We start from the raw sequence: 15,392 nt of genomic DNA on the forward strand, positions 1-15,392 counted from the left end.
AATTCCTCGACGGTCACCTGGTCATAACCAAAATATAGGATTCATCAATAAAAATGATAACTGAGGGTTCCCAAACCAAATCCCAGCCCCCGAGACCTCAAATACTACCCAACCGGGTACTAGGCCCAACCCCGAGGCCTATGGTTTGAATCCCTAAGCTAAAAACCACATTTTAGCAAAATTTGCCTTAAGGGCCGCGGCTCCCCTCTGCTGCGCCACGGCGCGCCCTCAAACAGAGAGGGCTCCATATCTGCCAGACGCCAAGGGCCGCGGCGCACCCCTGCTGTGCCGCGATGCCCAGCCCAGATCAGCAACATGGTCACACACGAACCAGATTTTTCCCCTGTGCGATTCCCTCTCAAACCAGCCCTTCAAACCTTCATAAAACCTCTTCCAAACATATAATTAAACCCCCAAATAACTCCCTTAGCTCACCCTCATCAAACCCCAATCAAACTAACACTAAAACCCCCTTTGATTCTCATTTCCCACATCAAAAATCATGAATTGAAAACTAAAAGTAAAACAGAGCACCAGCTGAAACCAAAGGCTAAAACTCACCTTGAAACCGGTTTTGGACCTCCCTTACAAGCTAAACCAAGTCTCCAATCCAGCTCTTAAGTTTCCCTAGCTTGAATCTCCACCAAGAACTCAAAACCCTCAAAGGAAAAGTGAGGAAGATGATGTACGGGAAAGGAAGAAGCAAACCCCTGTTTTTTTTCTGTTTATCCACCACCTTCTACAGCCACTTAAGTCACATATATCCACCCCTAAAATGACCAAATTGCCCTTGTGTCATCCTAAGCCTTTCAAGCTACTCTAGGGGTAAAATTGGTACTTTTAGTTTAACCCGTTAATCATAATTAACGCTTCCCAATTCCCGCTAATCTCAATATCCTCAAACACTAATAATTCATATCCCGTTACCCTAAAATCCCCGGTAACGCTATAATCATTAATATCACCCCGAGACTCACCCCGAGCCCCGAGCTCAAACCTAATATGACCAAACCGATAAATCATGTTTAAAGATCGTCTCATGTCAGAATACTCGAACCAATCCACATTATAATGTGGTCTCACAACATATCATTAACACGCAACCAAATATTCAATTATACCCTCAACGGGCCAAATTACCAAAACACTCCTGTAAACAAATGTGGACTCACATGCATGCATTTAACATCATATTATAATATAATTCTCATAAACATGCATAAACACATTTAATGGCATAATTAAACAGTTATGGCCCTCCCGGCCTACTAATCCAGCCATTAACCATAATAGGGAATCCAGGGCATTACAAGTGTAGTAGTCGTTCGCATTATGCTTCTAACTGGGAAGTAGTTCAACAGATCCTTAACGAACCTGGATGTGACTCGTTCATATCGTTCATGTACTCTCTGCTTGTTGAACTTACCTGTGTTGTTGAAGCATAAGTCAATTAAAAGCCTTTACTAATAATCCATCACACCCCACTTGGTACAAGTAATAATTCCTAAAATGTCTCTTTCCTTGATCTTCAACTGGTAATAACCAGATCGAAGATCAATTCCTGAAGACATTATCCTATCTTGTAACTGGGCATTTAAACTCTTCATCCTTAATATGCGATGTCAACGAATCCCATGATACGATGCTCCGTCTAATCCATCCTTAAGTCAAAAACTTCTTCAACTGAACCAGTAATTCTTTCTGCCAAGCGAATATCATTCTTCATAATGTACCCGATACCGATCTGTCCATAGCCAAATCCTGAAGCGTACCCAACAACTCCTTACATACCCATCTGAATCCCTACTGACCAACTCAGTTTCCATTCAGTCCAACTAATATACTGCAAGTGATGTCCTCTACAATCCATGCTTGTCCCTTATCTAACAAATTAGCTTTCACTCAGGCCCATAACAAGGCTCTCATATGACAAGCTCAATCACTTTCACTACGAACCCTTTACTACTTGTATTCCAATTCTTCTTTTAGAAGTTTCTAATTCATCCCCAACAAGTACTAATATCTCAAGCCCTTCGTACAATAGCCTTGAGACATATACTTCATATCTGAATCTCTCCTGGGATACACGCAACACCGAACTCTTTCAACTTATATAACCAAGAACGAGGACTATCAAGTCAACTAGTCACCTCCAAGAAACTAGCCTTGGGCTTCAAATGTAACAAGGCATTCTAGTCTTCCATTCTCTAATTCAGGGCAATCCATAATCCGCCCTAACGTACTAAACCATTCCATGTAGATAACGTGTCCTTACGTGGCATCTTTTTAGATGGCGTCTCCTGCTCCGGGTACATACTAAATAACTTCACTAGGCCTTATCACTGTCATGACGGCTATCCAGTAAACTAGACCCCTTCCTATCAAAAACAGGAGCCATAAACTTGTCAGGGGTTCCTATTTTCTGATTATTGAGCATCTGCCCTTACTAAATCTGACAAATGGGAATATCTTCATTTGCATTTCTTGCCCTATGACATTTGCGCTCCATACCTCATTCCTTATATCTTAAATAACATGGCCCTCCCTGCTTCCAAGCACAGGTGAAAATCTCATGCATTGGAGCGGCCCTGATGCTCTGGGCCATCCCAAAGTTTAATCCTTAAATGAATCATCAGTTCTGGCTACATCTGCTTGTATCAACTTCCAAAGAGGGTTGACCATCCCACCAAACTTGTTGACATATCCTGTCGTTGTCTTACCATTCTAAACCAAGTTCATAAACTCATTAGTCTCCGCAACTCAAACTACGTCACAATAATCTCTTTTATCAATTCACTACCTGAATTCCTCCTAACCCATCATGACAATATTTTGGGTGTGATTACCAATTCTCACCACTTCTTACCATTCTAAACCTATCATCTTCTTAATATCAAGGATGGAATTAGCTATACCCATCCAGTATTCAATTCTTGAGAAAATCCAAACCCTCCTCAAAACCAGAGGATAATGCCTCTAAAACCTTCCATACAGTAATTCTTATCTATATCCACCCTCAAGTTAAACCAACACTCGTACCCTTACTATCAAGGTATACAAAGTAGCTTTTCTCCCAACAAAACATGCTGTTTCACCCATATAACCTCCTCTATCAGACCTCACAACCTTACTCACATACCAGCTAACGTCTTCTGTAAATTTCAGGGGCAGATGGAGGACTTCAACCCTAGCTATCATCTGCAACCCTCACTAGAACAATACCATGTCTAATTAACCATTCTGAACACATACAATCTGAATTAATCTGCCATCACCGACTAAACCTCTCAGCCCTGAAGTTCATAACCAGAACCATCCCACAGGTAGGTCCAAACAACCACAATAATCATACACACATAAAGCATATCAAACACCAATCTACATTACTATGCACTGGTTATCAAATTTCATTGCTACTAAATACAATCATATTCATCATGCTTTCCATATACCAATAAACAAATAAAGCATATAAGTTCAATTTAAACAATTAACCACATGCAATAATATACAATTCATTATCCAAATATTCATCCACATGCGATAGCAATACTAATCAACACGCCTCAATATCATCACACAGCAGTCAAGGGCTAGGCCCTATCAGAATCTCATGCTCCCTATTAATCATACAAATTAATGCATTCATATTTCATTCAAGCACTTAAACATATAATCTCATGTATTCAATTACAAAACCCTAAGTCGAGCTTGTCTTTAGCGGCAAGTGTACATGTCCAGCCAGTCTTTAGGAACCCTTAAACCTAGACCACTCTGATACCAAGTTGTAACACCCTGGATAACCAAGACTATTACACTATGTGTTTAAAATAATGCAGGACTTGCTAATCAAGCCATTTAAATGAAAATGTGTTCCTAAAGTCATAAACAAGTTAGGTTTAAAAGATTTTGGTCATAAATGGATAATTTTCATTAAAACAAATATTTAGTACATGGGATCCCAAAATTAGGGTTTAAAGGTCAGATTTACAAAACTTCCAAAAGTTATATACAACCAAGGCCACTCTAATGGAAAAATACACATTTTAGGTTTCTGTCCCTATACAATCCCTTGACCATGGCGGACGAGCAGCTGACAATGTACACCTCGCCCCCAGAGCTCTCCAACTCTTGTTGAACCATCTTACCCTCGCCTGTACCTGCACCACGCAGCACCCATGGGTCGAGGCCCGGCATGAAAACCATAACATCATAACATATTCAATAACGAGAATCAAATAATTCATAAGACATTAACCAGATATTCAGCAGATCATAACAGGCACAAAAATCAGTGATGACAATTAAGGAATCATCAGTCTATCATCCATGTATTCAATAAGCCATAAGCACCAGATTAAAAACAATAAACACATTCATAATCAACAGTTTATCACAATCATCATACAATACTCAGGGTCGACTGTAATGCCCCAAAATCCATAAAAAGGTTTAGGACCTTGATTAGGAGGTCGAGAGGGCGATAATTGATTTATTATGTTATTAAATGATTATATGCATGTTATTGTGAATTATATTATAATATGATGACAAATGCTTGCATATGGGTCCATTTTTAATTATAAGGGAATTTTGGTAATTTGGCCCGTTGATGGCGTAATTGTGTATTCTCATGCATGTTGATGAATTATGAATAATACCACATTACATGTGGATTTGTTCGAGCCATTCGACATGAGACGATCTTTGAATGCAAGTTATCGGTCTGGTCATAATGGGGTTATTTTCGGGGCTCGGGGTGAGTCTCGAGGTAATTTGAGGATTAGAACAGTACCATGAATTATAGGTTAATGGGATATGATTTATTAGCATTTGAGAATATTGAGAATAACGGGAATTGGAGGGTGTTATTTATGATTAACGGGATAGGTGGGAAAGGACGATTTTGCCCTTGGTGGCTGTTAAAGGTTTTAATTAGGCTTGGGGGAATTTTAGTCTTTTCACCCTAAGGTTATATTTAGCCATTAGAAGGTTGTGGAAGTTAACCAAAACAGAGCACCATTTCCTTCTCACCCGTACACCATTTCTATTCCTTTTTCCTTTGGATTTTTTAGCTTAATTTGAGGAACCAAGATAAGAAAGTGGACCTTGGGGGCTTAGAGTTGTGTTCCACCATTGAAGAGGGTTCTAAGCTGAGTTTGAGGTGAGTTTCTAGCCATTAAAACTCTTGTTCTTGCTCTATTTTTCTTATTATGTTTCAGTTGGGTTTTTGGTTTGAAAGTTGAGAATTGATGGGAGTTTTGGCTAGGGTTACTTGGGTTATGATGCCTAGGTCATGTGTAGATGGTTTTTGGGTTCAATTGGGGGTTTAAATGGAGTTTGGAATCTTGTTTTTTAGGTTGTAAATGGAGGATTCGAAGGAGGGAAAAACCAGGGCAGTGCAGCCACACAAAAGGGTGCAGTTTTCTTACCTCAAGTCCAAGTACTTCGGTTAATAAGAACGACCCTCGAGCACGACCTAGTTCTAAGCCCTAGCGAACACCTAATCACAATCCATAAATGATACTTCAATGAGTTTAAATTCCAAAGAACAATCCCAGAACCGATCCCGCACTCTCGGGACCTCTAATTCCACCAAACGGGGTGGTTAAATCATCCCCTGAGCCCCTGAGAAAAAACCCTAAAAAGTACCCAAAAATAAAGTTTTGAAAGCTGAGTAGCGCTACAACACTACCTATTGGGCACTAGAGTTAGAGACTCTAGCCCCCAAAATCGCAGCCTAGCGTTGTAGTGCTCCCAAACTAGCGCTATAGCCTTGACACCAGAATTCTGAAATTCTGGGTTTTCTATTCGAATTTCCCCGAGCCAAAGCTCCAAAAATCTATCCCTCAAGACCTCCAAAACCAGAAAATTAACCATAGAAATCTACTCTACTCATCAAAGGCAACAAAACCTAACCAAGTTTTTCCCAAAATCTCCAACAAATCCCCAACAATTAAACAAGAATAAACACTCCAATACAGACACAAGAATCACAAAAATATCCACGGAAATTTCTTACTCAAAGTATCAGCCAAAACAAAACTAATCAACACCTATAATTCCATCTAAACAGCCAGAAACTTTAAAGATAAAGTTCTAGAGTCTTACCTCAATTCACAACTCAATCCTCCAATATTTAAGTTGAATCCCCTAGGGTGTGTGCTTAAATTCATCAAGGCTTTCTCCCCAAAGTTTCCCTAAGTTTCCTCAGCTTGAACCCACTTAATTTCCAACTTAAACACCAAGTTGATCACCTCCACTTCCTTCAAAGAACCCAACCCAAAGCTTAACTTCTGCCCCCTTTCTTCTTTTCCCTTAGCTTCAATCCAAAATGAGAGCAAGTGAGAGAGAGAGATACGTGAGAGTGATGAGTGAGAGTGACCTGAGAAATTTTCTTTCTTCCCTCAAATTAATCTACCACTTTCTATTTTGTTCTAAAAATTCTGAGTGTAGCACTTAAACAAAAGACACTATTGCCCCTCCAACCTTATCAAACTTTCAAGGGTGCCTAAAGGGTATTTTAATCATTTTGCTCCCAAGTCGTGCTAATTCCTCAAGTGTTCCTAACATTTACCAAATAATCCTGTCATCCAACTAAATTCCAATTATTTATTCAACATCTAATAATTCTCGATATATTTTCTAATTTCTCAAAAATACCCCCAGGCTCCCCTGAGCCGGGTATAAATCCTCGCCATCACTATTTCGTCAATCCGCTCACTAGGACCGTCTCGAGCCATATACTGCAAATATATCCATATAATAATGTGGTCTCAAAAATTCAACACATATAATTAAATTTATGCCATCAACAGGCCGAAATTACAAATATGCCCTTATAAGCTTCCATCTCCCTCTGTTTGCTTCCAACTGCTGCTGAGCCTTTTTAAGATCGTCGTCGGCTCTGAGTTGTGCATCTCTGGCCTCTTGGGCATGCACCTTGTTGGTTGTGACCTCGCAGTTCCAGATAAAGTTATGTTGAACAAATGATAAGAAGGCCTACAGTTAAAAAATTGATGTTAGAAATGAAGAAATAAAAAGTTGGCACGGAAACAAGGAACCTACCAGTTTTGAGAAAATAACTTACCAAAGAGAGAAACTCTCCACTCTTGTCAAAAAGAGTGTTAGCACCCTGATTGGTGGTCAGGATTTCCCAATAGGGAGCCACGAGGTTGCTAAGGCAATGACCCATGCAATTCAATGCGTTAGAACCTAGCTGCACCCCATAGGTACTGGCAGCACTTTCACGAACTCAGGCACGTAGGTCGAGACCGTAAGATGGCAATCTCTGATAGGATGTTGAGCAAGACGAGCTTGCTTTGGTTGACCCGCATGAGAAAAGGTCACAGTTTTCAGGATGGCAGTGGGTCCTGTGACCTGGCCCAGGTCGGACAACTTCGAGGTCGGTTGAGGCGGGTCAGGCTTCTTGGAGAGCTTGGAAGGGCGGCCTCCCTTTTGAGATGCTCGATGTCATTTGTTTGCTCTCGAGGCAACCGACTTGTTGAGGAGGTTGTCCATGTTAGAATCCATCTTGTCTAAAAAATAAAAATAAAAAGATTAATTATGTTGAGAAAGGAAAAACCACACAAGTATAATATTGAAAACGACTAAGTATTAGGAACATAACTTGAGGACTAATTTGAGCTCGAGCTAGGGGCCCAAAAAATTCTGACGAGGCTAATGGAGTCCCTTCCCTAAAAGAAGGGGACATCCTCGAAAGTCCCTATAGTCATTGGTCTCGTACTGAACGGCTATCCCATCCCGAACTTCATTTAGACTGTACATCGTTTGGTATTTCCCCCACCAGCTATCAAATCTATGTACCTTAAGGTCTACCCCTGAACAGACCATGAAATTGTTATGAGGATTATTAAATAAAACTATGGTATTGGGTTCCTGTCTAAGGAAAGTGGGAGATCATTTGGACAGGTCAAGCACAACTTTACCTCCTTCAGACGAGCTAAGTGAGGCCTCGTCTTGTGCTTCGTTACTTGAATGAGAGTGCACCAGGGGAGTAGGCTACGTTGACTTTAAGCTTAGGATATAGTGGAATTGGCCGGATCTCGGGGTCCAGATCGGGATACACAACAACCTGAAGCTTCTTTCTTTTTCCCTCTTGGACCTCGTCGATCTGGCGTCGATAATGGGCTCGGATGTCCTCTATTTCAAGTTGTTCCTTGTGCTCGCGGGTTAGCCATTGATTTCGTGTAAATGATGATTCTGGTCGAGGAGAGGGTGGATAGTAAGGGATGGCAAGCTCGGGCCCCCACCAATTCTCTGAAGACTGCGACATCTAACAAGAAAGACAAAGGTGAGGGCCCATTATAAAAAAGAAAGAGGAAAAGATTAAGGTCTCGATAACTCGAGTTTGCAAGCTCGAGATAACGAGATCGCTTTAATCGAGCATGTAGGCTCGAAAGGGGGAGATTAACTCAAATGCAAACACCATACTATTATAAAGTTCAGGGCATCAAGAGTGTACCCACGCGAGAGTGAGGCGGTTAGTGTCAGTTTAAAGCAATCCCAAGTTTCTAGGGAAAATGGACAGTTACCCAAAAAAGGAGATACTATTGGGATGCGTGTGTTAAAACCCTAATTCAAAACTATTTTTCTTAAGCTACACAAAACTTATAACCTAACACCCCATCACCTAAAAAGGTCCCATTTTTATCAGTTTTTACTATAATTTTTTGCCTAAAACGTATTTCTGATCTATGCAAGTCTACACAATCAAAAACTATCTATTGCAAAAAGGATTTCAAGAATATGGTAGAAACAAGAAAAACATTCTTACGTACAGAGGAAACGTATATATAAAAAAAAAAATTTATGAGTGGTAAAGACCAGAAAACTTACACAAGGGTGTTTGTGGAAACGAGGAGATCGTCGACTGAAGAAGGGGAAGTGAAAATGATCTCACAGAGCCGAAGGTGGTGAGGTTGCTTTGCTTTTTCAGTTTGGAAAACATGCAAAGAGAAGAGCTCTGGTTCGTGTTTCTTTTTTTGAAAGCTAAAATGCAAAAGTGAATGAAGTGGTGAAGAAGAAGAAAGGGTATATATAGGAAAAATGAATGGTAAAAGTCGAATGGATATGGGTCGTTGCATAATGAATTGAAAAAATCTTACGAATCCTATTCAATCTTGAAAATGACGGCAAAAAGGGAATAGGAGAGGATGTGCGCAGGTAAAAGGGTACTTGAGTACTCTTGGTAAGCAATCCCCCAGTGACACGTATCCACACTCGAGTGTGGAAGATGGGCTCGTTTTTTGAAAGTGAAGTTCAAAAGTTTCCTTCTTAGAGGATTCGAACCAACACCTTTAAGGGGGCAAAATGTTACACCCAAATTTCTATAATAAAATAAATAGCCTCAAAATGTAGGCTCAAAAAATTTAAGCTTGTATCTACAAATGTTAGCAGTACACTTATACGAATTGTCAAGTGGTTCCAGATCTTTTATTAGCACTCGAGCATGAGTCGCATTGTCCGAGCCTAAGTTGCAGGCTCAAAGACACCAACCTTCTCTGAGTAACGTACTCGACCAAATTACTGGATGAGGAGGATGTTATAACAGGAACTATGAGCTCGAAGCTTGGCCAGTCTCGAAAGTGCGTCAGCAAAACGATCGAGCTCAGTTACGCGTTTGGTTCGCGGAAAAACTTACTACTACAGAAAAGGGCAATTGTGTCAGTCAAACGCGTCAGTCAACGCATTGACTAACACTGTTGACCAAGAATTAGCATTTGTGGCAGTTGGGCACTGCCACATATGTGGGGTCAACTGCGTCATAACATACACTGACGACGTGGAACGGGGTCGTTTGCGTCAGTGGGCCACTGACACTGTTAACGAGATTGTTTGTGTCAGTGGCCCACTGACAGTAACAACCCATTTACATCAGTGTGGCACTGATGCAAATACCAAAGTAAAACACCCGTTAAGTGAATTAAGCCCCCCTTTCGACCCCGACAGCCACATTGGCCTAACAAGTTTTAGAAGAAAAAAAACTGAAGAAAACCAGCGGCGCCCCCTTCAGTTTTCCCTCATTTTGGTAAGTTTTTATCATTTTTTTTTAATTTTAATGTAAAAATAATGATGTATATATGTTTATGAACCTAATGTATAGTTTTTTTTTTGTATAGATTTTGTATTTTTGAAGATTATTGTTTGAAAACCCATAAATTTTCTTAGTTTTTTGGGGTTTTCTAATTCAAGAACCCACATTGCTCAATTACCACAAGTAAGTGCAATTTTATTAATTTTTATGATTTAAATTTAATTTTTGTGATTTTTTTTTATAAATTGACTATATTTCATATTTTTTTAATTTTTGGATAGTTTTATATTAATGATTATGTAATTGTTTTAGGTTTAAACTTTGCATTTTAATATTTTATTTTTTTAGATTTTTTTATTATAATTTCTTTATTTTTTGTTAACTTTTTCAATTTTTTTTTAAATTTAATTTAATTTCGGATTTACTTATGTAAATGATTATATAGATATATTAATGTATATATTTTGTATAAGTTTCACTTTATTAATTATTTAGTTTGAATATTTTGAATAAATTTTTGTTTATATTTTGTTAACTTTTAAAATTTATTTTTAAATTTTGGGTTTAATTGATTAAATATGTATATATTAAATTGTTTGTTTTCTTTAAGTTATATTTTATTATTGATTTAGTTATAATATTTATAGTCGATTTTTCTTTATGTGATTTGTTAACTTTTTAAAAAATATATATGTTATTTCGGGTTTAAGTATTTAAATGAGTACATATAACAAATTATTTATTTTCTTTAAGCACTTTATTGTTTATTTAGTTACAATATAGCTTTAATATATTTTTCTTTATATTTTGTCAACTTTTTTATTATTTTTTTGTTTATTGTTATATTTGAGCAGGTATTTTGTTGACAACTTTGTTGGTGAGATCAAGCTTTGGAGGATTTTATATTAGAGGCAATATTTTAAACCTTAATTTATAATTAAGATATTGAACTTAGTGGAATGTATGAATTATAAAATAGTGGAGATAGATTATGGGACTGTGTGCTGCGGTGATATAAGGCTGTAAATATGCATGTTTGATTGATTAATTGATTTGTTGTATTTATGTGATGAATATAGGTTTATTTAAATTTTGGGAAATATGATAGAAATAGGAGAAATGCTGCCCAATTTTTTTTTAAGATTTAGTAATATGAGAATTATGCATGTTTGATTGATTTGTTGAGTATTCATTCGGTAGCTTTTTTGGATCCTGTAAACTCACATTTTCGTCCGGAAATCAATGAGATAATTATCATGTAAGTTATACATATTACTTAATTAATTTATGATTTCATTTCAAACTCATAAATGGGTAAATATTAATATTTTGTGCAGAGCATTGGATCAATATGATACACATCAAAGATAAAAGAGTCAATCAATCTAAAAGTTTGTGTTCCTAAGGTAAGTAAATTATATCACTTATCGTATTAAAGTTTTTGACATATTTTTATTATAAAAACTTGCTAAATATAATACTTAAATTTGGATAACTATGTTGTAATAATGTCGAAACCAAACTGGACAAATCGAGTGTGGCTTTTACATTATGAAGTTTGCTAGAGAGTTGATTTCACAGCCTAGACCAAAGACCTACTTGAAAAATGAGGTATTGTTTTACCTTTTAATTTTAATTTAAACTATTGTTCATGATTTTATTTGGATGATTTCTAACTTATTATTTTAAATATTTTTTAATTAGTTTACGAATAAGACACCATATTCGGCTCACGAAATCAACGAGATACGGGATGAGTGGACTGAATCTATTATGGCGTATCTCAGTTAGCAAATGAGCAAGTTGGTGAGGAAATTTTAGTTTAAGTAGGTTTAATACTTAGAAATTTAGAACACAAGAGTACCTATATACATAGATTAACTTTGAAATCTAAATTACTTTTGTAGATTTGATCATAAATGCTAACTTTAGATAAATGTTTAAAAAATTTATGCTGCTGTTTTTATGTTTATACTGCTGTTTTTCTGTTTCTGCTGCTGTTTTTATGTTTCTGTTGCTGTTTTTTTTTTATCAAAATAGGTCAGGGAAACTGGCATAAACATTTGCAATTTCCCTGGTTAATACTTTATGTGACAGTTCCCAACTGACGCAAAAAATACTCGTTTTTAACATTTGTGGCAGTAAGTAACGCATTTATAGTATTTATTTGATTGATTGTAACATTCCTGAATCAGATGAAGATATTCTCACAACCAAGTCTATAAATAACCTTGAGTGTTTCATTTGTATTCACGCACAAATTGTACTAGAAAATACTCTACAAATTTCTTTCTTCCAAAGCTTTGAGAGAGTAGTGATAATAACAGTGATTTGTGGAATAGGCAGATTTTAATTGCTTAACCATGTAAAAAACCTCAGAATCTTTCTACTTTTCCTATATTCTTGTTTAGTGCTCTTCACATTTAAGTTGACGAAAAACGGCGTCAACAGAAAGTAGAGCCCATAATGAGAAAAATTGTTCACACATCTCTCTTAAATGTAACCTCTTCGTTTAGGCATGCATACATATAACATGTTCGCCCATAGTTACATACAAAGGATGAACAGGAATCCAAGTGAAGAAAATTAGCAAGATGCGGCTCGTTGCAACGTTGGTTCAAGTCTTCACTCCCAAGAGGAAACATGTTCACCCATGCATTCATACATGGGGCGAACAAGACTAAATGAGCATGGCTCAAAATATTTGCCACACTTAAGTTTTGTTTCAAACTTGCAAACTTGTTGATGAAGCTTCAAGCGGATTGGTACACATTATTCAAGCTAACTTATACATGTCATTCGAGGTGGATCTATTAATTTATCTTCGAGCTATTTTTTGAGCAAACCAAAGGAGATCATATTCGCTCATTATAGACTATGCTAAGCGAACAAGAAATGAATATTATGCTTGAAACATTTCAAGGTCACCACAAAAACCGTATTCGCATGCGCGAAGGGTGATTCAGACTAAGTAACGATGGTTGGACCAAAAGCTTATGAACACAGCTTGAAAGTTTTGCAGCTTGTTTCGCATTTAGATGAAACATGTCCGCCCATGCATGCACACATGGGGCGAACAAGACTTTATGAATACATTCTAAGGAAAATCCTGCAATCTTTGCTGATGAGGTTTCAAGCTAATTGATACGCATTATCGAGATAACTCCCGAGCAAAGTTAAACAAGTCATCTTTAAACTTACTTGCACTTGTCACCCGATGGAAGAAAGAAGCAAGCTTATTCCTCCAACAATGTACATAGAGAATGAACAGAAATGAAGAATAAACTTGTTCGCTTATGGCATGATGACATACTCTGCTCAACAACTGCAAAAGAAGTATATTTTGCAAACACAATGCTAACAGACTAATGAAGCAAGGGCAATAAGGGACCTGTTCGCCCAAGGTTACTTCTAAGACATGAACAGGGATAAAAAATGTCAAGCATGTAAACTTGCTTGAAAAACTCTGTTAGGCTTATCTGTTCATCCTTTCATCTCCAATCCGACATCTTTGTCCAACTCAGGGTTTACCGAGGTAATCTTCTATCAAGGAGACAAGAGAAAAGTCGACCCCAAATTGGAAGGAGAATAAATGGAGATGCTCCTCAAAGATGAATTCGCGAGTTGAACCCCGAAGACAAGCCTTAAAGGAATATTCTAGTCCCATACTCGGTATAACCAAACCTGCTTGGGGTATGAACAAAGATTGCTTCTCAAAGGGATCACTGTTAAAGACTTCTTCATGAAGAGATCACGATCAGAAAAGAAGATAACCACGAATTCTAATCTTAATTAGGAAAGAGGACAACTTCGAATTCTGATTGATATCAGAAAAGAAGATAACCTCGAATTCTGAGTATAATTTGGAAAGAGGACAACTTTTAATTCTGCATTATAAAACAAGCTCAAACCCAAGCTAAAAGTAGCCCAATATTTATATCTTGGTTACTTGGGGGCATATATGTGTTGGATATAACCATACCACGAGCTCGGGGAAAATCTACACAACTTTAAAAAAAATTATTTGAACTTTTGGAAAAAAAAAAAGTTGAAGTTTGGAGATAACCAAGTATCAAAAGGCACAATATTATAATTTTTTGTGCAACAAAATTTTAAGTAATATTTTAAGCTTACCATGATTCTATGAATAAAGGAGTATAAGTTGGGAGTAAATATAAGCCATCATACTTGTTGGCCGCGTTTTTGGCCAACGACATGTAGACGTCAAAAACGATAAAAACCTTCAAGAGAAATAAACGACACAGATGATTTTTATAGTGGTTCAGCCCCAATGTGTTGGTAATAGCCTAATCCACTTAGAGTTGTGATTATAGATCTGCACTCAAGATCAGATGAACCTGATTCAACTGGGTTTCTTCAGTGCAAATTAAAAGAATACAAGAATTCTCTCAAATACAAGTACTCTCTCTCTCTCTAGAAAATAAGAATTCGAACCAAAAGTTCAAAAGTCCCCTTTATGAAGCCATAAGCCTTGTATTTATAGGCTCAGGATCGTACAGATGATATCCCCCATAATCGGGATATTTTGTTATTCTCATTATATTTAATTTACAATAATATTCAAAATATAACAGTACACTATATTCGTGGGATAAATGAGAGATTCTCGTGCAAGCCAAGACCGATTCTTGTTGAAGCCATTTCTGGGATCTCTTGCATAGCCCGGCTCTGTCTAGTCGATCCATATCTCATTCAGGCTGGTCGACCACACCTTCACTGGGCAGACACGCACCTGACTGGGCAGACATGCACTTGACTGGGCAGACATGCACTTGACTGGGCAGGCATGCACTTGGCTGGGCAGACATGCACTTGACTGGGCAGACATGCACTTGGCTGGTCGGACATGTTCATGCCTGGTCAGCCAAGGTCATACCTAGTTGACCAAGGTCATGCCTGGGCAGACAAACATGTGACTGGCCGGACAAGGTCATGCTTGGGCAGGCAAAAACATGACTGGTCGGACAAGGTTAAGCCTGGGTAGACAAACATGTGACTGGTCGGATAAGGTCATGCCTGGGCAGACAAACATGTGATTGGTCGGATAAGGTCATGCCTGGTTGGACAAACATGTGACTGGTCGGATAAGGTCATGCCTGGTCGGTCATGACACTTCTCTAGCCAGTCAAAATTATTCATTGGTCTATCGGGTCACTCCTAAGCCAGGTCACCCAACCATTCCTTGCCATTTGTCATCTCTATTGCCACGTCATCGTTTTCAAATTTTGGGGATAACATTTGCCCCCCAAGTTTATTATATGATGTCTCACATAATAAAAAAATTTCTCCACAGCTGACGGCACTATTAAAAAAA

This window comes from Humulus lupulus, chromosome 2 (genome assembly GCF_963169125.1).
Source record: "Humulus lupulus chromosome 2, drHumLupu1.1, whole genome shotgun sequence".
Classification (NCBI taxonomy): Eukaryota; Viridiplantae; Streptophyta; class Magnoliopsida; order Rosales; family Cannabaceae; genus Humulus; species Humulus lupulus.